At 38.3% G+C, this 23,783-nt stretch overlaps 1 long non-coding RNA gene across 1 annotated transcript in view; it reads left to right on the top strand.

Annotated features, from left to right (window-relative positions):
* Positions 1–23,783, top strand: part of LOC139946231 (uncharacterized) — a 124,673-nt gene that overhangs the window by 22,138 nt on the left and 78,752 nt on the right. The window contains exon 2 of the long non-coding RNA XR_011787225.1: positions 17,952–18,084. This is a non-coding gene — a long non-coding RNA (uncharacterized lncRNA). The remainder of the gene's footprint in view (positions 1–17,951; positions 18,085–23,783) is intronic.

The following is a 23,783-nucleotide window of genomic DNA, read 5'->3' on the forward strand; positions in this document are numbered from 1 at the left end:
TGGGCACATGGTACACACTGACCTTGAGTCAATTCATATCTTTAAATAAAATATTTATTTTGGGGGATAATCATTTGATGTGAAAGTGAGTATCATCATCACAATTCAACACCAATCGGTCAATAATTATATTTTATAATGGAATTGAGAGCATTGAGGAGGAACTCTAGTGTCATGTTTATATACGTATTCTATTCAGTCAGGTTATATAGGGTTTTCTCAGTCCTTTGATATTTGCAAGAAGAATTAGGACTTTATTTCACAGAGCATAAAGAGGTTTGACTGTTTTAATCCTTTCTAAATGTAAATGTAGTTCATTAAAACTAATCTTTGAACAAATTTCATTTCGGAAAGTGTTAATGGTTTTTGAGACAACTAAAAAACTGATCTCATTTCTATTGTGTTAGTTTTATGATACCTGTTATTTCAAGACCCAAAAATAGATTTACTGATTTCCTGGAAGTAGAAAATTGTCACATATTTTGCATCAACTGGTGGAATTTCATATGATCCCATTGTCGGGATATCTGCTCAGTTAGTCTCGCATCCACGCTCGGATTAAGGTATTAAAAACAGCTTTTAAAAATGCTTTAAGAATTGAAAACTAAATGGATTGCGGTTAGAGTTTAATGCCACCTTGTGCAGTAACCTAGGTTTGTACTGTAGGCCTATTGATGTCCAGTTAAAGCACATATTGCTTGCCTAGTGGAATCGGAACAGTGTGTGTACATACAAAACAAAAATGACCAAAACTCTTCATGAAAAGCGCTTCCTGATTTCTAGCGTGTTTTCATCCATCGTGACTTACAGTCTCAGGTTTTTAAAAAGTTTTTTTTGATATATACATTTTTAGTTGAGGTCTTTATGCATGCAGTATCGATGCAATCCTACGCACAGCAGTTGTACGTGCATTCTGGGCAGTATGTGATGAGGCTCTCCTATGCATACACACATCAGCGGGATGAGATGCTGCATACATGCCCGGCGTGGTCGCTCGCTGATTAGCATTCTGCACCCCACATCCCGGCTTTGCTCCCGTTTGTAATTACAGCGCAACGTGGCCCACTTCCAACCCGAAAAAAGAGATGTCAAGAGGTTGGCCGACTGGCCTAGAGCACGATGGAGAGGGTCTCACTGCGAGCCCATTATGTGCGGCACGTACTTGAGTGCCCGGCCAAATTGCCATTGAAGTGGTAAGAATCAACCCCAAATGCACAGCGCATGGGGGTTTGCCTCGCAGGGCGGTAACACAAACCACTGCGCTGGAGTGCAACGTCGGGCGAACAGATAGACAGATCTAGCGAAGGCAGTTCCACAAAAAAAAAAACTGATTTGCAAAGCGGTGTGCTGCATACTGGGACATGATAATCATCAGCGGACTAAATGCTCGCTTGTCATCCCTAGGGGACTTGCTTGGGTTGCCGTTGGACTGTAGGAGGCAATTAAACACAAACCTTAACAAAGACCCTCACCTGTCTTTCCCTCTAAAGAAGAAGAGATTTAAACCTAACATAGAGAAAAAAAAAGTCAAGGATGTTGCACGTCATTGCAGTTGAGGTACTATGGATGGAAATGAAAAGAATGAGAAGAAATTAGTTCCAGGGCATTGTGAATAAGGTCGTTGACCAACACTGAAAAGTCAACAACTTAAAGTAAAAATTGTCATCTTCACAAAAAGAACCTTCTTAAAAAATTAGATTTTTGTCCTCTAAAGATTGCACACTTTTCTTAATGGGGAAGGAAGTATACAATAGGGACCTAATTTACTTGATTTTCATGGTTTTCAGTTTTATTGTATTTTCTATAGCCATTTTTCTTTTTAAATCAAACTCAATTTTCAGACCAGACTCATTTGGGCTTATCCCCTGTACAATAAAATTTCCAGGTCTTTAAATTTTGGGGATTTTTTTTTCAGAATGTTTGCATTCATTTGGATTGTCTTTAAAAATGTAGAGGGCTTTTAGGTAACAAAGAAAAGAAAGGCAAAGCCAGTATTTTTCCAAAAAGGGAGAGTTAAAAATAATATCATAAAATTATAAGGTTAATTTTTATACATTTGCTTATATCTAAAATAAATTATATTCACATTGTTTTGAAAAAGAACAAGATCAAAAGTATAAAAAAAAAATCAAAAGAACGGTGACATTAAACAAATTATAGGAAAACATATAGAAAATTACAAGAGAGTTTTTTATTCAGACAAAATAAATAACTGTCCATTTTGTCTTTCCTTAAAAAATTGTCTCACAATATAAAATTGCTAGAAAAAAAACGAAGAAAAAAACTTGATATTGAAATATACAACTGCAGTTCTCTCATGATATATTAAAGTAAAACAAAATCCAATTTCCTGACGGAGGAATTCATAGAATGCCTCCAGTCTAGATCTGCTGATAACTTTAAAATGTTAAATGTCAATTAAGTTGGATCGTTACAATTCTTAATCAGTAGGCACAATATCTGACATTTAGACTTGAAATGCCCTTATCAATAAAACTGCCAATCTGTTTTTTGTCTTCCAAGACAAAAAAAATGTGAGTTTATAAAGAAAGCTTGTGATTGTTGTTTGTACCAAACATTTTGAGATGTTTTTGTCTATAATGGTTTAATTTGTGTTTTACCCTTACACTGGAGTGTATCAGGCAGAGTAACTTGCCTGTGGACTTTTATTTTCACAGATCTCGGGAAAGAACTGATTGTGCTTAAACATATATGTGTATGCCGGGTAAAAACAAGTTACATTCTTTATCTCTGATGTAAAAATAAACATTGTTGGGGTACTACTCCTAACACATAGAATTTGAACTTCCTCTGGCCAATGGGCTAGCTCGGGTGGTCTAGTGATTAAGGCATCTGCTATAGCAGTGCAATGGTTGTTGGTTCGAATCCCACCCCAGCGATTTGCCTGTTGATTTTGTCACAGGGTCTTTGCTCTGACTATACTGCCAATGTTTGTTATTATTAATAGTCTTTATTCTAGTGACATATAAATCTGATGTGTTTTGGATGTTTTCAAATGTATCAGTATAAACCACAAAGGAAACTGACTAGGTAAATTTTGAAATGTTTTTTGGGTTGAACAAAATTGTTTTAACATGTACTTCAAGATTGTGGTTTGAACTTTCTACCAACGTGAAAAGACATGAAAACAACATTTTCAGCGGTAATATTCTTTTTCCGGATTCTTTTTAAGATGCACGCCTTTTCCCACTTGATGACATAACTTTTCTAGACACGAGGGGAAACAAAAACCCAGCGGTCTTACCATGTAAACAGGGAGCAGGATGATCTGTAGCGCATCTAGGTTTCAAACAGAAGCCTGAGCATTATTTGTGGTGTAGTTGCTTGCACTGTTGCCGCGCGCTTTGCTTAGATCACTTGTAGATTCTGTAATTGGTTGTATCCATCAATGGCGCACAATTTGATTATTTATTCTTAAGAAAAAGTGCAATCGTCTGCTGCCAATCTTACAGTTAAGGTAACCTGCGCAGTATATGCATCAACACCTTTCCATCCTGCCCTGCTACAGCGCGTACACACGGTGCCCCGGTACTGTCACTTTGATGTGTTTACTCCAGAATTAAATGCACTTTTCCTGCAAGAAAATAACCCAATGATCTTTCTATGTATAGACGATCGGCCCAGTCAAGTGCAAAATATGCGCAGTTTAATTCGCAAATGGAATTTGTTTCCAAGGTGCTTTTCTCCATCTCCCAGCCCCCCCCCCCCCATTTAATCCTCAACGCTGCGATTAGTATGACGGCATATACGCGTGCACGGTACAGCGGTCATTTGCTTTCAGGTGGTTGGGTACCGAGCAGTTGCCAACTTTGGTTTTAATCTATGTCGGAGATCGCAGTAGCGTACTAAATGCTCTGATGTTCCTGTGTCGGTTTGGTCCTGTGGTGACCTTAGCCGGTGCACTTATCTAGTATCGATTGGGAGAGGGATTTAGCATAGTGAGTGTTCAGACCAGATTGGGAGAGACTGAGAAAATATGAAGGTGGATGTAAATAAGACACAACAGAAGGAAGATGATGGACGGGGAAATGGATGCAAGATCTTTAGCGTCCTAGATTTAAGATACATGAGGAAATAAGGAAGACGGGTTTTGGAGTAAATGGGATTGGGCCGTCAGTCACTGAAAGGACAGGTGCGAATGCCTTTCAATCACGGCGCATGTATGCCTTGCATTTTTGGGGGCAGTAGTAATCAACCGAAGCCCATTACAAAAATTATAGTTTATACCACATTAAAGGGATGCTGCAGTGCAAATTGTGGAAGAGTGAAACAATGAATTTGGGCAAATAGCTTGTATTAAATAAGTGTGTAAATTTGTCAGGAAATGAGAGGTATTCCTTGGGGTTTTTTCCAGGCAGTACCTTGTAAACTGAACTTGGCTTAGACCAGGGCCCAAATTCATAGAGCTGATTAATCACTAAACGTCGCTTAGCACAAAATAATCATGCTTAAATGAATAAGGTTACCCGCAAAATACTATTTCACATGTACAAAATATGACTGGTATCCTGCTTCTTTTTGCTAAGCAGAAAAATGTTAAGCAGTATTTCCTGCTTAGGCAGCTCATGAACTTGGGCCCTGATTAGGCTGTGTCTGATTTGAGAGCTATGGTTACATCTGAATTGCTGTGCTATCATGCATTGAAATCAGGTGGTCTGATAGTGGAATCTTCCTCCCGGACTCAGGTTCGAATCCTGCTGGGGGGGGGGGCACTATCTGGATTGGGTTTTCAGTCCCTACCTGCTAGCCTGGGTTTCCACCTGAAATGATTCTCATGAGGTTTTTCTCCCACATCTTAAACTCAAACTTCCTCCTTGTTTTCTCCCAACTGGTTTCTTGTCTAGTACCGTGATTAAGTTAAATTTTCTTGAGAGTCCTTTGACTCCCAATTAAGCAAATTTTTCTTTGCTCATTTTGCACCCCCAAAAAATAACAAAAATTACAAAGTTGCTTCAATTTTATATCTCATCCTTTCTGTGTTAAAAACGTGTTCTTCATATTTCTTGCATTCTTCAACAATTTCTCCATCAAAGTAGATTCCTATTAAATTCTTTGCCTATCATCTTTCAATTTTGAAACATCACAAGCAAATCAAAATCATCTTTTTTTTTGCACCATAAACATTTAAAAAGTTTTTACAAATGTGTCACATTAATTAAAAAATTTCTTTGCTGTAATTCTGTTTTGCTGTCTACTTTTGTGAATATTTCCGCACTTTACAGTTTCGGAAAAATATTTGAAGTTGCAAATAGTGAGAAAAATCTAGATTGCCCACACATTTATAAAAATGGTTGTTTATCAGACAAAATGCCAGAAACTGTATCCATATGTGGAAATGTAGTGAAAGTTGGAAATAAAGTGGTTATTGATCGTTCGTGGTAAGTGGAAATATCAGGAGAAATATGGCTGTCTGTGCCACTTGAAGCCGTGATGCTTTACTCCCATCTAGATACCGTCTAATGGAATAGAGAATCGATGGTTATGTATCTACCTGATTCTAAAACCCCATCTTCCTATGTGTGCGTCTCCATTTGTTTACTACTGATTGATGGGCTTGACAAGCAATGCAAAGAGAGAGAGAGAACTGACATATCTTAAGATTGTGACATTCACCGTTTTATCAGACGGGGTCCGGTTCTAGGACATAGCCTCTTGTAGTCCTCATATATCTATCATCCCGAATGCCGCATCCTGTGAGATGATCTTAAAGATCTCCTCCCCCCCCCCCCTCATCTCAAATAAGACTTCATCGGGTTTGTAATCTTGTCTTGTTGTTTTGTTTATTAGGGGAGTACAGCACATGAGTTAGGCTGACGTCATTCATGCAATCCATACTCAATGCTCGTGACAAAAAGCACACAGCCACAGTGTCAGTAACACTACTTGAATGATAAACTTCCACTGTTTTACATGACTGCAATCCTGAACTTAAGTTGTTGACAGCTCCAAAAGGAGGCATAGTCTGTGGCCGGCTATAATTGGAGCATAGTGCCATGGCCTGTGTTGGGTGCAGAGTATTCAGCACATTTTATAATGTATTCCAGTCAGAGTTCTGTCTCTAGTCTGGATGACTTTTTTTTCTTTCTTCTTCTTAAAGGCAGTGGACACTACTGGTAATTGTCAAAGACTAGCCTTCACAGTTGCTGTATCTCAATATATGCATAAAATAACTAACCTGTGCAAATTTGAGCTCAATCGGTCATCAAAGTTGCGAGATAATAATGAAAGAAGAAAACACCCTTGTCACACGAAGTTGTGTGCGTTTAGATGGTTGATTTCGAGACCTCAAGTTCTAAATCTGAGGTCTCGAAATCAAATTCGTGGAAAATTACTTCTTTCTCGAAAACTATGGCACTTCAGAGGGAGCTGTTTCTCACAATGTTTTATACCATCAGCCTCTCCCCATTACTCGTCACCAAGAAAGGTTTTATGCTAACAATTATTTTGAGTAATTACCAATAGTGTCCACTGTCTTTAAGTCCGTACATCCTAACAATGTTGCAGTGGTATGGAGGTGAACAATCTCAGCTGGACTAATACTCTGTGTTGATTTTACTTGTATCTGCAAAGACCTAGATATCATACATACAGTCAGACTTTGCCATTTTTCAGGATCAAACAGAAAACCTTATGAAAGGCTTGGTACTCTTCAGTGTGGATGGCAATGCAGACTGAAGAGTAATGTTGGTTTATGGAGATTTTGGGCCAAAGATTCTCAAAAGTTGAGCGGTTTAGTATTCACCAACTGATCACAAAAGTTTCCTTTGCCCTTTTAGTGAAGTAAGAAATGACCTTAAAGTTGATTCACCATCTCAAGTTGTAAGAAGAATGAAAACTAACTATTATGATTTCTGGGATTTTTTTAAAACAATTTGGGGTTTAAGACCTCCGGATTAACGAGCCATCGCTCTACCAAAGGGGCTACTAGCCGTAATCGCAGTATTTACAAACACCATACATATGAGTAGGATTTGAAACTTTGCATGTTTGAGATACAATCTAAGGTTTGCAGTAACACCATGTACATGAGTAGGATTTGAAACTTTGCATCGTGGATACAATCTAGTAATGTTTGCAGTAACACCATGTTCATGAGTAGGTTTTAAAGACTTTGCATGGAGATACAATCTAGTAAGGTTTGCAGTAACACCATGAACATAAGTAGGATTTGAAACTTTGCATCGTGGATACAATCTAGTAAGGTTGCGGGAACACTATGCACATATAAGTAGGTTCAAAGTCAATGTGTTATTATAGGAACTGCCTCTAGCTACGAGGCAATCTCGGTGGTCTAGTAGTAACACACCTGCTCTAGATTGGTCATGGGTACCTGGTTAGAATCCCACCCTGTAATGATGCCTGTGATTTTGTTCACAGAACTCTGGAAAGTACTGAATATACAGCGCTTACACACACTGGTGGTGTATGCAAGGTTCTCTCCATTTTCGCAAATACCCATTGCGCAAGCGCCAACTGTTGAATGAGGTACATTCTGGGATAGCTATGGATCAAATTTGATCCCTAGCTGTCCCAGAATGCACCTAATTCCACGCCTAACGCGCGTGCCTGAGTATTTGCGATAAAGGTCTATGCACAAGCTAGCCAGTACGCTGGGGTGATACGCGCTAATTGCGTACCATACGCTCAGATTTCAACTGACTCCGATGCAACTAAACACAACTTCTAAATGAAGTCTAGGGTCTCCACCTATTGTATTGCTGTATGTATCTATCAGCATTCAACTCAGAAGTGTAAATATACATCTGCTCTCTGGTTCTGTCAGTGTAATGTTTCCAGCGTTCTATTGCCCCAGGTGTCTCACAAATTCATTACCTTTGAAATATGAAGCTTGAAAAGAAGACTATACATGTATTAAAGGGTCCGGGTGCTTTTTGTATGACACAAAACACAATGCCACAGATTTACATTAAGCTTACAGGGTTTGAAGATGTTGGAGGTAGAATTTTCCCCTAAAAATATTATATGCTGAGGTGATGTAGGTTTATGGGAATTAGTAAAATAATGACACTTAAATTATTTTTACTAAGAGATGAAATTATTTAAAGGCAGTGGACACTATTGGTAACTACTCAAAATATTTATTAGCATAAAACCTTTCTTGGGGATGAGTAATGGGGAGAGGTTGATGGTATAAAACACTGTGAGAAACGGCTCCCTCTGAAGTGCCATAGTTTTCGAGAAAGAAGTAATTTTCCACAAATTTGATTTCGAGACCTCTAGTTTAGAACTTGAGGTCTCGAAGTCAACCATCTAAACGCACACAACTTCGAGTGACAAGGGTGTTTTTTCCTTTCATTATTATCTCGCAAGTTCAGTGACCGATTGAGCTCAAATTTTCACAGGTTTGCTATTTTATGCATATGTTGAGATACACCAACTGTGAAGGCTAGTCCTTGACAATTACCAATAGTGTCCACTGCCTTTAAGCATGTACAACGTATATTTTACCTTCTGAAACATTTTACTATTAAAACAAGCTGCTTCAGAAAGAGACTTGAATGATAAGGCTATAAATGATGGTATAAGTAGTGTTTTTTTGTGGGGGGGGGGGGGGGGGTGGGGGCTGACAGAGATAGGATATTTTCAACCAACTGGTGTTCCACGTACATCTTTTAAAATGGAATGGTTTCATGCCTATGTCTTCAGTTATGCATAGCATGTAAGACAACTACAATCAGATATTTAACAATTTTGTTTTCAAATAATTTGACAGAACTTCAGATTGAAGTAGTTTTTTTCAGCTTTTGATCATTTTTACCATGTAAATGTTTCACAATTTGTAACTTCATTTTCAGACAATAAACTCAACGGATACGTTCTGTCTTAAAAAATATTAATCTTTCATGCTGCTCGGGCATCTTCCTGTCATGGCAGTGTGCTGCCCTCGTGTGTCTGAAGGAAGAGAGTTCTCTCTCTCTCCTAGTGTGTGGGATATGACTGAGAATATTCATCGAAGAAATTTAAGTGAATAGGAATTCCATATGGTGCTTCTAGGTAATGAATAAAGCATACTTAGAATTCTCTAGTTCTGAGTTCAGGAAAATGATCGAGCAAATACTCACTCCTTTTTTCTCTTTGTAGACATTGACCCAATTTCATTTAAAGGGGACATACTCATGGTTTCTGGGACCATTTGATTGTTTTAATACTTATACAAATATAAATAATATACAAACCAAATTTCACCTTAAAGGCAGTGTTGTCCTATACAAGTATAAATAATATACTTACAATAAAAGTATAATAATAAAAATAAATTAACCTGAGAAAATGTAATTTCAAAATTACCCTCAAGTTTTTGAGATATTGCCGAAAGTCCAGAGCAGTTTAGTCCTCACTGGACAAATAATCCGCAATTGGAATACACAATCTGGACATCAAGGCAACAAGGCGATGATCAAGGGCAATTTTGCTTCAATGAAATTTTAGGCCTGTATACACTGTTCACAAAATATGTATTCTGATCATAAGAAAATAGGTAATTTATGATGAAGATCAAATTGAGCCCAAATTGTTTGTGTTTGTTTGTGTTTTAAAATAACCAATTGAAAAAACCAATTGAAACAAGTGCAAGAGTTTACTATGCCTTTATGATTTGTTTCTTGTGCTTTTCTTAATAATAATAATAATAATAATAAAAAAAATAATAATAATAATAATAATAATGTTGAATAGTTCTTGTGCCATGTCTGTCAACGATGACACTCCTGACGCAAAAAAGAAGAACTCTGCTAATACACAATGACACAAGACAACCAAAAGTTTGAAGGCTAATGTTTCTGAAAACGATATGTTTTGAGATGAGTTTTGAATTTGAAACAAGTATTTGCTTGAAGCACGGATTTGATTTTGTTCTCCCTTATTTAGTCACCCTTGTTGCATTTCTTTCCTCCGTGGTTGTTTCAACCATCCACTTAACCAACGGCAGATTCACTGATAAGCAATTAATGATAAAGTGACCCACTCCCATATCTGGTCCCGGACCCCACTTTCTCCCCCCACAACAAACAAACAGCACTCACTTTCTGGCGTTAATTTGCTGAGAAAATCGGTCATTAACTTATATCCATTGCTGTCCCAGTTACGCTGTACAAACTGGGGTGCGAACTTTGGTCCAAGAAGGAAGAGATATAGGCTGATTAATGAGGTACGTCTCGTCGAATGGGAAATAGTTGTACATCAGGCGTCTGAAAGGGATGTTTGTCTTGTATGTTTTATGCTATAAAATGAGACAAGATGGCCCAGGGGGTGTCAGTTGTAACTATTATGCCCATAGACTCATTCCATATTCCTATCAGAGGTGTAATTTATTAGCCTTATTTTGAAGGGAATTTATTCGGCCACATGGAATTGTGTTTGTTGAGTTTATCTTAAATTAACCCGTTTTCTCTTGTGGTGTTCAGTGAATTAAAGGTGTAAGTTTTGCTGTATTTTTCAAACTATGTTTTCTTCAAATGTTCTTTTCAAAAATGTTTTATTTGACAAAGCCAACATTTTATCTTTATAATAATTCATGAGTGCTTTTTAAGACTAGTTTAAAACAACTGATAAAGACATGCATAATGCAATCAATAAATACCGGTACTTAATGTAAAATCTATCAGCATGCACGCGGACCCTCAACCCTGCAATTTGACTTTTTGCAAAAAGGAGTCTGAGGCAGAACAGGAATTTAAAAGTTACGCCAACCCAAAAGAAAACTTTCATACATTATTGCGTATTTACTAATTGGAATAAAAAAAATTGGAATAAAAAAAAAAGCAGTGGCCGGAGCCATCGAGGTAGCTTGGACTGAAACAGCCATTTAAAACCTCGCGGGTTCGTTGCCGTGCAAGAAGGGTCCTTGTCTTCGGCTCGGTCCTTTCTCGGCTTGGTCCTTTCTCGCACGGCCATGACCCCTTCAGTTTTAAAACAGCCATTCTTGAAGACCTCAACACATCTATTCTTTCATTCCCTAATGTAATACTCAAATATGTTCCAGTAATTTCTTCTTAGTAAAAGCTTGATTGTTTTACGTTATTATATTCATAACTTTTACACCAATTTTAATTTTCCTGTTTGTTTATTCAATTCATTGATGCCTTTAAAAGGAAGCAAACGGTATTTTTTACCTGTTGTGGCTCACGCTTAAATCAAAAAAGCTGTTAGAACTTTGAATATAATATATGTTTAAATACATATATACTCTTCGAAATAACACTCGTCCGACAACATATTTTGCACAGCTTTCTCCATCTGCAAGCTATTAAATGCATGCAACAATAACATCTTGTTCTCTAGGGTGACACCAGAAACGGAAATTAGTTTGAATTACATTTCCCGCTTACAATTCAAACATCCCAGGGCTGGGAAGGGGCATAGCAAATCCAGCACTCCAGCCAGGCCAAGGAAAGGAGACTCCACTTTCTACAGAAGAAAGCTCTACCTTTATATGATCGTCTAGAGTCTACTCCAGATAATGCACATGCATTAAAAAAAGAACCACCCTTTTAAAGTACTTCAGAAATGTCACACAGACAGGAAACAGTGTTTAACACTATGCATGCGCTCTGGCCGCAACCACCATGTCCTCTTTTAAGGCACTGTCGACAACCATCTGCATATCTGGAAGTGGTGATTTTTCTTCTGTGTCCATTTGCACTTGAACGAGGACAATACCTCATCGGACCGCCTCTTTTTCGCTCTATTTCTTTCCTGTGCGTTTGGCAGGACACTTTGGCTCCATTTTGGGAGGGGATCTCAGTATGAGAGCAGTGGTTTCGGTTTGGGCATTCAGTATTCTCGCTTAGTGATCTTGATTTTTCTTCTGTGTCCATTTGCACTTGAACAGGGACAATACCTCATCGGACCGCCTCTTTTTCTCTCTATTTCTTTCCTGTGCGTTTGGCTCCATTTTGGGAGGGGATCTCATTGTAAGAGCAGTCATTTCCATTTGGGCATTTAAGATTTCCAGTTATGGTGATCTTGATGATGTACATTTCAACGGACTGCCCCCTTTTTTTTCAAGACATTTTTTCCCCCAGGAAACGTTGTCTCCATTTTAGAGGGTATCTCGTTGCGAGAGCAGTCATTCCCATTTGGGCATTCAGGATTCCCAGTTAGTGATCTTGAGTGTGTGTACGGATCTGATCAATCTTGGTTAATGTGTCATAGCTGGTCATCCTAGAGTGAAAAAGGGTTGCTCTTGAATAATGGCTCCTTTTTTTTTAGTTGTTAAGGAAGAGGGGCATACAGATTGCATGGCCTGGAGTTGGTTTTGTATACCTCTTGAGTTATTTTCTGAAAGTATGCAGGCCTATGTCAGAGGTATAGTGTAAGAACATGCTTACATCACCACGTGTTTCCTTGATAAAAAACAAGTATGTTTTACAGAGTTTTTGTTGTGATTAGCTTAAATTTTGTTAAAGGTATTGTAAAAGATAAGTATTTGTTTCTGCTAACTGATATACATTAATGTAACTTTTGTTTTTGCCCACACACTTAAAGGAACATCACAGAATTGGTAAGAAAAAAACTTGTCTCAGATCACAGATTTACACAAAACTTACACGGTATAATCATGATGATAGGAGAAAACATCCCTTGAAATATTTCTGTCTGAAATGTCAGGTTTGATGAGAAATAAATCAAATTAATGTTTCACTTGTGAGCGTTTTATTCATTTTGAAAAATTGATGTCATGCAAAATATTCACTATTCTCTTGTGACCGAGAAGGCTGATCGATCTCAAACTTCTACAGGTTTGTCAGTTTATGTATACAGTGGATTACATAAAGTGCTTACACTGCCAGCACATACATTGTATGGTTGATCAGACAAAACATGACAAATTACCAATCTCTTTAAACATCTTTAATTACCAATTAACAGTTTCTCAAATAATTTCTTTTGAAAACAGTGGAACAGTCTTTTCCCTCTGAAACAAATTTATACCTAAATTTTAATAAATTACCACGTCCCCCCCCCCCACACTTCACCATAGCGCTTCATTATGTGAGATAACATTTTTGTCAAATAATACTAGAGCTAAGATTTGAGTTTGAGCATTCTCAGTCCATATTTACCTTCCTGGGCCAATTTCACTAAAGCTGTTTAGCAGAAAGTACTGCTTGAAAAATGTCTTCCGTAAGCCAAGAATTGAAAGTCTGCTTAGCAGAAATTACTGCTTGGAAAAAATGTCTTCGCTAAGCCACAATCGAATGGGACACCAGTCACAACATTGTCAACTGATGTAAATTAAGCTGATACCTTGTTTCTGCTAAGCAAGATATTCTGTGCTTAGCAAGTTTTTGTGCTTACAGGCTTCATGAAATTGGGCCCTGTACTTTTTTTTTGTCGTCTTTGCATTTCATTTTGGTCAGTCCCAAGAGCCCCAGCTGTCCCATCTCCAATGGAGCCACCTGCCCACCCCGAGGCTAGCCGATCACAGGGATAAAAACCCACACTGATCGTTTACGCTCACCATTTAGAAATAAAAATTAATGTAAATGCATGTCATTCTCAATCAGGTAAGTGATGTTTCAAACAGCTGCTTTTGAATCCTGCTTGTGTAGGGGTCAGTTTGTATGTTTGCGATTAGAATGGAACTACATCAGGGTCAATGCTCATTCCAAGAGGGATGTATGTAACAAATACCATGGTTTTGAGCGACCTTAATTTCGCTGTGGTTTGAGGAAGCAGTTTTGGGGCATTTTGGGGAAGAAATTCCTGCTAGAGGCAGATACAAGGAAATTAATTGTTTTAATTTGGGAATAATCGTGTGAGGAGCCGGTCTTTACTGTGTGGTAATGACCGGTTTGGTGGCTGGTCACTGTTAATGGACCAAAAAGAAAAACATTAAAATTTTAATTTCCATAGTTTATCAGTTGCTTTGGAACAGTCGAATAGTGTCGGTGAGATTCGAACCAGGGTCTTAGACCTGAACACCCCGTTTTGGACAAGGGTGAACTCTTTCCATAAGAAAAGAATGGTATAAAGTGTGCATAGATATTACTTGTCTTGATAGGAAATTATTTTGCTGAACTGAAATCATCCTCATCAGTAAGAACCAGGGCCCAATTTCATAAAGCATGTAAGCACAAAACAATTGCTTAGCATGAAATTACTTCTTTGATAAAAACAAGATTACCAACCAAATTTTACTTTGTTACATATTGCTTGTTAAGCATTCAGTTGTTGTATGCTAATATCCTGAAAATCGCGTGGAAATTTGGTTGGTAACCCTATTTTTATTAAGGAAGAAATTTCATGCTAAGCAGATTTTTGAGCTTACAGGCTTTATGAAATTGGGCCCTGGTTCCTTCTATCAGGGTGTTTGTGTTGTGTGTGACACTAGGCTTTCTGCTTCCTCTTCTTCTCACCCTTACACTCTTGCTTTGCTGAGATGTCGAACAAAGAACTATTCAAACAGCTTTATTCCACCGTACTGCATCTCCTAGTTGGAACTCTTAGGGTTTGGAGCATGGTTCCCTTTAAACTACAATCTAGACTGTTTTAAGATGAATATAAGTTCCTACTTTCAGATCAGCTCCTCTGAGTTATTGTCATCTTTGAACACTTTCTTCTTGTAGCCCCCTTACCAAGATTGTCTTTTTAGCGTTGTCTTGGGCAAAAGTATTTAAAGGCAGTGGACACTATTGGTAATGACTCAAAATAATTATTAGCATAAAACTTTACTTGGTGACGAGTATTGGGGAGAGGTTGATAGTATAAAACATTGTGAGAAAAAGGCTCCCTCTGAAGTGCCATAGTTTTCGAGAAAGAAGTAATTTTCCACGAATTTGATTTCGAGACCTCAGATTTAGAACTTGAGGTCTCGAAATCAACCATCTAAACGCACACAACTTCGTGTTACGAGGGTGTTTTCTTCTTTCATTATTATCTCGCAACTTGATGACCGATTGAGCTCAAATTTTCACAGGTTAGTTATTTTATGCATATGTTGAGATACACTAACTATGAAGGCTATAATCTTTGACAATTACCAATAGTGTCCACTGCCTTTAACAAATAAAGTCAAGCGTAGAAACCATTCTTATTTAAAAAAATATATATATATACAACAATTTATAAAAAGTTAAAAACTACAATTTTTAAGAGTGGTACCCTAACTCACCACAGTGAAGTTGTTAGACACGGATATATTAACCATATTAGATTCTGCATTTGATTTCAGGTGAACATAATTCATGGTGACACACAGCATTGGCCATGTCAAAGTGAACAGTACATCAAATGTACTGTTCACCACAATATTACCAGACCAAAAGCCTGCCATGTATTTTAAATTGCATCAAGCACATACTGTAACTCGATAGGAGAAGTAATCAAAGAAGCTCAAATATTTCGATTTTTTTTGTCTCCGGTGAAAGAGTGCTAAAAGTTATTTCCTTTTTTTCTGTATAAAACAAAAACAAAAAAAAAGCGATTTAGTTTAGAACGTCGGCCTCATCATCATTGCCTGCAGACTTCTATTGAGACTTATCTGTGCATTAAACTTGAGAACTAATTCCAGAAGCTGAAGTACTTATCGACTTAGAGAAGTAAATTATCCCAAAAAAAGAAAACAGCCAAAGATTTTTTCATTGCACACTGGAAACCGTAAATTGTAACTCAATCGCAAACATGATCCATATAATTTCATACAATAGCAGATAGAACAGCATCCTAACACTAGTTATAGATACCTCCCCCTGTGCTGGTGTATAGTGTGGTATCTTAGCATGTGGCGATAGCTGAAAGCTCAGCTTTCATCCGCCTCAGGTCTGCCAGCGCTAACGTGCCGAGCAAATTCCAGCAATGTGCACCCACAGAACAACCAGGCAACAGAAAATTTAATTTTAAGAACATGTGCACGAGGACGGTGTAAGCCGATAGGCAGAATAAATGTACCGGAGATGGCTAACAAATACACATGTATGCGCATGTAGTGTGTGACTTAGTGTGTATATACGCGGTGCCGAAACTAAAATACACAAGAAGACCTGTGTCAATACGCACCTCCATTTGCTCGGTGTATGGATTGTGCGACCAGGCCGCGTGGTCGGTGTGTTTGTATGGGAGAGACACACAAATATAGAGGGATGGCCGAGAAAACCTTAACAACTTAAAATATGGTGGAAGAAAAAAAAAAAAACAGGAAAAAAAACATCTTGGTTTGAGTCACATCACAACAGGTTGGCGTGTTTGTCAGAGAAAAACAACGTCTAAAAATCCAGGGACCTAATTCTGTAAACACACATGTTCATGTTCAAACAAATTCAATGTTATGTTTTAAAACACGACATTTATTCCATTTAGTTTTCAAAAGTTGTTTGATTTATCTAAATATAATGTACACATGATTGTGTTTAAATATTTTAGGCAGAAATCTTAAAAGAAGTTGTAATGCTGAACTCTTTAAAACGTTTATTATTTGTTTTTTTATCCTCACACCAATGTGTGTAGGCACTAAATGTTATCTCACTACTTTCCCAAGTGAAAAAATCACAGGTTTATTAGTCGGTTGGGATTTGAACCAGCAGTTGTCTCACCCTCTAGACCACTGAGATGGCCTCGGTACCTCCAGAGGCAGTTCAAAATCCTATGTTTTTGCCGCGGTACCGCTATGGTTATATAGTGTTAAATTTGCTATGGGGATAAACAATATTATTTTTTGTTTACCCTGTAAGCACTGATGTATAGGCCTACTTAGTACTTTCACATAAATTGGGAAGCAAATCCGTGAACACTTTTATAAAATACACAGGCTACATATAAAAATCCCTTCTATGTTTGAAGGGATGCCAAGATAATTAACTATTAATGGTGTCTGTACACCGCACAATAGTAAGGCTTCAAAACATGTTGAAATAGACCCATGTTTGATTTTGTGACTATTGCTGGCTCATGGCTTCATCATGCGTATATATGATTTCCTTCACAACACTCTTAGCAACAGCTGTAGCCATACGCTGTAGCTGCCAATTCAGAAACAGCCTTACCTTGCTGTTGGGAGTATTAACAACCTTTCAAGGCCCAATTTCATAAAGCCTGTTAAGCACAACAATTTGCTCAGCATGAAATTTCTTCCTTGATAAAAACAGGATTGCCAACCAAATTTCCATTTGTTGCATATTGCTTGATACAGGTATTCAACTGTTGTTTGCTTATCCTGAAAATCACGTGGCAATTTGGTTGGTACTCCTGTTTTTATCAAGGTCGAAATTTCATGCTAAGCAAATTTTGTACTTACAGGCTTTATGAAATTGGACCCTGATGGTTTTCTATTTTCAAATCCCATATTCAAATGTTTTCTTGCAAACCGTAATGGAGATTAATATTTTGAGTTTCAAGGAGAAATTGGATTATGCCAGTTTACTTATTTTATCCCCTCTTTGGTACTTTGACAAGTGCCCTGGGAAGAAGGCAGTATCCATTTAGACAAGCAAACAAACAAACATGCCCGGGAGAGTGGTTGGGTATTATATCAACTACATCCACGCCTTGTCAGCAGTATTACTGTCACCAATACACAGTTTCAGGCGGGAGTTTAGGAACTGCGAAAGTAAAAGACTAATTTGCTTTTCGAATGAAGAGACCCTATAACCATGTTTCCACCTCTCTATACTTTCCTTTCACTATCGTACCTGTAGATTTCTTGTAGAAAAAGTGGTCATTACATGAACTTTTTTATTTTGTTTTCAACCAGGCTCTAAGAGTTGATGTCTTGATGGGGGTAATTAAGAAGAAAAAAAGAAGAACAATCTGCACTTAACACAGACTGAATGTTATCTCAAAATCAAGGATAGATTTTTTTTTTTTCCCCTCACTTTCTTTCAATTAGCACTCGCAAGTGTAAACTTGTATAAAAGCAGTCATCATATACTGCCGATCTCTTAACATGATATAACCCCATCAATATTTTATAGATTGGCCTGGTCCGTCAGGTCTCTCTTCTCAGAATATTCAGAGGGTGAGACGCTCAGGAGAATACGACACGACCACGGTGCATCGTCTCTGCTTTAACTTTACCGTTAAATGAGCTAGCAAGTGGAACGAAAGGTGAGTATGATTGTGAAACCTCTGATGATCGATCCGTCTGGATACGACACTGCCGGGATGGGACAGCCCTCGGCCACAAACTCTCCTACTCGCATATTATTAGCGGTTGAAACCTCGGTCGCCTCCCAGCATGCTAAAAACAGCCGCGATCATTGTATTGCGATCAGAGGCCTTTGAAACCGCTTTTTGTATCTCGGGGCGGTAAGAGCTCACATGGTTCATATTTAGATGACATCATGTGCATATTTAGAAGTGGAGCGTCACCTCGCCCACTTTCTGGAAGGAAAATAAATGTGTTCTGACTAATTTGTGTGCTAAATGTAATGATGGTTCTTTTTGCAGTATGACCTTTGATTCGGACAAACAGACAGTCAACCTTAAAGGCACTGAACACTGTTGGAAGTTACTCAAAATAATTGTTAGCATAAAAAACTTAATTTGTATAACGAGCAATGGAGAGCTGTTGATAGTATACAAAATTGTGAGAAACATCTTCCTCTGAAGTAACGTAAAATTTGGATTCAGGTGGTCATCGAAGTTGCAAAGATAGTGAAAAAAAAAACCCACCTTTGTAATGACCAGTGTCATGACTTGGATTCGAATCCACACTCTGCTGAACAGAAACACCAGAGCTTGAGTCGGGTGTTCTTACCTGCTCGGCCACGACACTCGCTCTCAGTTGACCGAACATTAATAACCATTGTGTACTTGAATATTATTTAGGTGTTTTGCTTATGGACACAAGTGTCATGACTGGGACTTGAACCCACACTCTGCTGAGCAGAAACACCAGAGCTTGAGTCGGGTGTTCTTACCTGCTCGGCCACGACACTCGCTCTCAGTTGACTGAACAATAATAACCATTGTGTACTTGAATATTGTTTAGGTGTTTTGCTTTTGGACACGTGTCATGACTTGGATTTGAACCCACACTCTGCTGAGCAGAAACACTAGAGCTTGAGTCGGGTGTTCTTACCTACTCGGCCACGACACTCGCTCTCAGTTGACTGAACAATAATAACCATTGTGTACTTGAATATTATTTAGGTGTTTGCTTTTGGACACAAGTGTCATGACTGGGACTTGAACCCACACTCTGCTGAGCAGAAACACCAGAGCTTGAGTCGGGTGTTCTTACCTGCTCGGCCACGACACTCGCTCTCAGTTGACCGAACATTAATATTAAACCATTGTGTCCTTGAATATTATTTAGGTGTTTTGCTTATGGACACAAGTGTCATGACTGGGACTTGAACCCACACTCTGCTGAGCAGAAACACCAGAGCTTGAGTCCAGTGTTGTTATCCGCTCGGCCACGACACCCGCTTTCAGTTAACCAAACAAGAATTAACCATTGTGTACAACACTTGGTCTGCACACTTACACTGAATACAAAATACCAACAAAAGCTACCGCAGAGCAATTAAATCAATGTACATTCAGCTCTTGGCAATTAATTAAAAGCCCAAAGTAATCATCATTGATTAGTATTGAGCTGGGATTCCTTATTTAGGCATATTATTATTTGGCATGAAGGGAACTTCTAATGGATTTAAGAACCATCAAATTAAAAACCGATGAGTTCAATCAGTGTGAATTGATAATGTGTAGGTGAGAATAGGGTTCTATCTGAAAAGAAAATTTACTTGGGCGTGATTTAAACTTGTGACCTCTGGATCAACATGTCGGCACTCTGCCAACTTAGCTATTTAGCCGTGTGTTGGCAGTCCCCCTAAATTTACTAAGTCAGTTTTCTCTGTGGGTTATGGTAAAATATTTAGCTAATTAGTGATTTTGTAGGGTCAGTTCTAGGGTCCTGTGGTGTGGCTAGGCTGAGCGATTTTAAAGAGCACCGGGCTCAAACTCAAAGTAGAGTGTGGGTTCGAGTCCTGGTTCTGTGTCCTTGAGAAAGATGTTTTACCGTTAAGGCAGTGGACACTATTGGTAATTACTCAAAATAATTATTAACATAAAACCTTTCTTAAGAACGAGTAATGGGGAGAGGTTGCTGGTATAAAACATTGGAGACACGGCTCCCTCTGAAGTGCCATAGTTTTTGAGAAAGGAGTAATTTTCCACGAATTTGATTTCGAGACCTTAGATTTAGAACTTGAGGTCTCGAAATCAACCATCTAAACGCACACAACTTCGTTTGACAAGGGTGTTTTTTTCTTTCATTCATATCTCGCAAGTTCGATGACCGATTGAGCTAAAATTTTCACAGGTTTGTTGTCTTATGCATATGTTGAGATACAGCAACTGTGAAGGCTAGTCTTTGACAATTACCAATAGTGTCCACTGTCTTTAATTGCTTTGTCCTTCAGATTAAGCAGTAGGTCCAATAATGCGCATAAAAGAACCCATGACACTTATTGTAAAAGAGTAGGGGTTTACCCCGGTGTTTCTGGTTCACATAAGTTGCAAGCACCCTTGTTTACAGGTTTCCTCAGGCTTTATTTATGAACAACAGTGATTAAGTTCACTTATGGGACATCCTTGGTTTCAGAAAGCACCCTTGTTTACAGGTTTCCTCAGGCTTTATTTATGAACAACAGTGATTAAGTTCACTTATGGGACATCCTTGGTTTCAGAACTGTATAAAATTCAAAAGAATAATACTAATACAAGGTTTTAAAATGCGAGCCACCACTTTAATGACTTGACATTTAAGTTTCTTGGAAACTCAAGAAACTAATTGAATGTGATGCAATTTCAACATCACAGGAGGAAAAAAAAAAGTATTTTGCCCTTCATTGGTGTATGATGAAGCACGGAATCATGAATAAATAGTAAATGAATGTACTTTCCTATTGACTGAAGCCAACCATGCCAATGTCAAATGCACTTTTTAAAATCTCAGCAACATAAATAATATCAAACTTGTTCAGGTGTGTGATTTCTCATGATTTTTCCCCCCGACTGTGGGATTTCCTCAAAATCTCACCTGAGACCTCAGATTTTTTTTTAATGTAAAGCAGTCACCAAAGGGAGAAAGAAATAGTCTACATTCAGTGACATTGTGACCAATAGTTTTGTATATCAGGGCCCAATTTCATAAAGCCTGTAAGCACAAAAATTAGCTTAGCATGAAATTTCTTCCTTGATAAAAACATGATTACCAACCAAATTGCCACAACCTGATTTTCAGGATAAGCAAACAACAGCTGAGCAATACCAGTATGAAGCAATATGCAACAAATGGAATTTGGTTGGTAATCTAGTTTTTGCCAAGGAAGAAATTTCATGCTAAGCAAACTTTTGTGCTTACAGACTTTATGAAATTGGGCCCTTGTGTGAATAGAGTCTTTGAACCTCCTGAATTGTAACATCTGTGAGGTTCTGGGTCTAGAACACGGTGGGAACCCAGAGGAGCCACCAGCCAGAATAATGAAATCTAATCCCTGGCTGTTTTTTTAAGCTCAAAAATCACCAGTTTACATATCTGATTACGATCATTTTACGTATTGAAAAAATCACTGATTTTGATTGATACCTTTTAATTTGATTTGAAGTTATTAGGATAAAACACACCAAGAAATTGGCGAAATACATAGTAGCAGCGATAATATAATTTTAGTAGATACCTGAAATCAGGGGGCTGGGTGGGTGGGGGGGGGGGGGCTTTTTTAACTGGGCCATGATGAGCGTACTTTAATTGATGCAATGAATGATTGAATAGACCATGTGTTATTGTAGAGATGATACAGCCATAATGTCGCCTTGTACATATTTTATGAGACTTGTGCTGTCGTCAGCTAGGACTCTCCATATGAAAAATTCACTTAACCGCCATCTCCTATACCACCAAACTCCCCTCCCCCCCCCAAAAAAAAAAAAAAAACCGTAGACGCACACGATCACACGGATTAGGTCTGTATGGTCCTGCTATCAGTGTTCTTTAATTCCCTTTTCTAAAATCTAAATTCCCCTGGGGGTACAGGTCTCAAGACGAACGAAGAAAAGTTTTGTGGGAATAGCCATTTTTCCTTTGTGTAAAAGTCCTGACAAGGGCCATTCTGTCAATTAAATAAATGAGTACAGAAAAAAATAATGCTTTGATCCTCAACTATTCTTCCCATTAAGTTTGAAGCTTTGCATGGTGTTGAGACATAAGAAGAAACTATAAATAAATAGTAAACTTGCGGGTAGATTCATCCCCTTGTATTTTCTCATAACATACAAAGCAAGAAAGACCAATTTTCTGCGTCCCTTTCCTGATACCTTTCAAGCATCTCATTTTTTTTCTGTCTGAAGAAATCAGACATTTCACAATGAATTTTTTTTTGTTTTACTCCTATTTTCCTAGAAGCAGTAACTTTTTCTCTGGACATCTTTATCTTTTCTTATGACATTTTGCCTAGTCAAACTCGGCTCCATTATATGGATAGATTCTCTTGCGCTCCCCCCCCCCCCTTGCTCCTCGGGAGACACCGTTTGAATTCTGATATGGGAAAAAGTAAATTAGTGGTTAGTTTTGAAACTGTGTATATTGCTTTTGCAAACACTCCAAATTGTATAAGGTTTTTTTGAAGTGTGACCATATTCAATTATATATAATAAAAGTATACATACACGCGTACACTTCCGTGGTGAGGGTCTATTATGCTGTTACGGCCTCAACTTGCATAGAGGCAGAATGGCAGGTGCATGGTAGTTAAAATGAGTTAAAACGAAATCCTACACTGAGAGGGGAAAAAATTGCTAAATTAAAATAATATTTGAAGATGGGAAATTCATTTTTGTATCTTGATACTACCCGGGACATTTTCTGAAAGGTCTGTATTTGTTTTGAGGGCAGGAGACATGTTTAAAATGTCAATCTATATTACAGTGTATCAGCAGAGAAGATGATCGTGTTCGTGTACTCTAGAAAGTTCCGCAGTTAGGCTGTCTTGTGTTTCGACAGATATTTAAACTGGCATCGGAATGCCAAATTGACTATCATGGTTATTATATCAAGTCCGGGGTTTAATAGAAGCCGGGAGAAAATATTACTCTCGATGCCCGTTGATATAAGACAGTGTCCAAAGTTACATGCATTAATGTGACAAATCATAGACATTAGCCCTCTCTATTACGGCACTCCATGTCTAAGATCTTGTGACATGTTGTTTTTCTTGCACGTGTCATCCCATCAGTCACCTGGCTAGGGTTTCCCGACATATCTGTCATTGAACTCCATCAAGTCGCTTGCTCAGGCTCCGTCATCGAAAGCATCGCCACTTCTTACGGTCTGAACCCAAAACGCGGGTGTCCTTGATTAATGCTCCCAGAAGTAAGACATGCCAAGTAGGAAAAACCGGGGAAGTATATGATTGGCCTCCTCGCTATCATAAATATAAGGCTATTTCACAGTCATTGCTACCCAAATAGTCTGGTCTCCAGACACAGTCTTATCATGTTATAGCACCCCAATTTGTTCTCGCATCCTGTTATGGTGGAGCTCTTGTAAATTAATCACAATTTTAGTGAGGACGACCAAATCGGCTGGGGCCATGGGGGAAAAAGCGGGGGGACTGTATGCTTCGCACAAGATCGGTTATGCAAGCAGAGCCGTCTCCTGTACGGTCAACAGCTTGGTTTGTGTTATCTCCAAATGACAAATGTGATTGGCTTATTAACATGGTGTGCCAGAGCCCAGGGGTTCTTCATTAAGACACAAGTAGTGATGGAGGCCTCGGCAACTCAATACGTTCATC

This window comes from Asterias amurensis, chromosome 13, assembly GCF_032118995.1.
Source record: "Asterias amurensis chromosome 13, ASM3211899v1".
In the NCBI taxonomy this organism is placed as follows: Eukaryota; Metazoa; Echinodermata; class Asteroidea; order Forcipulatida; family Asteriidae; genus Asterias; species Asterias amurensis.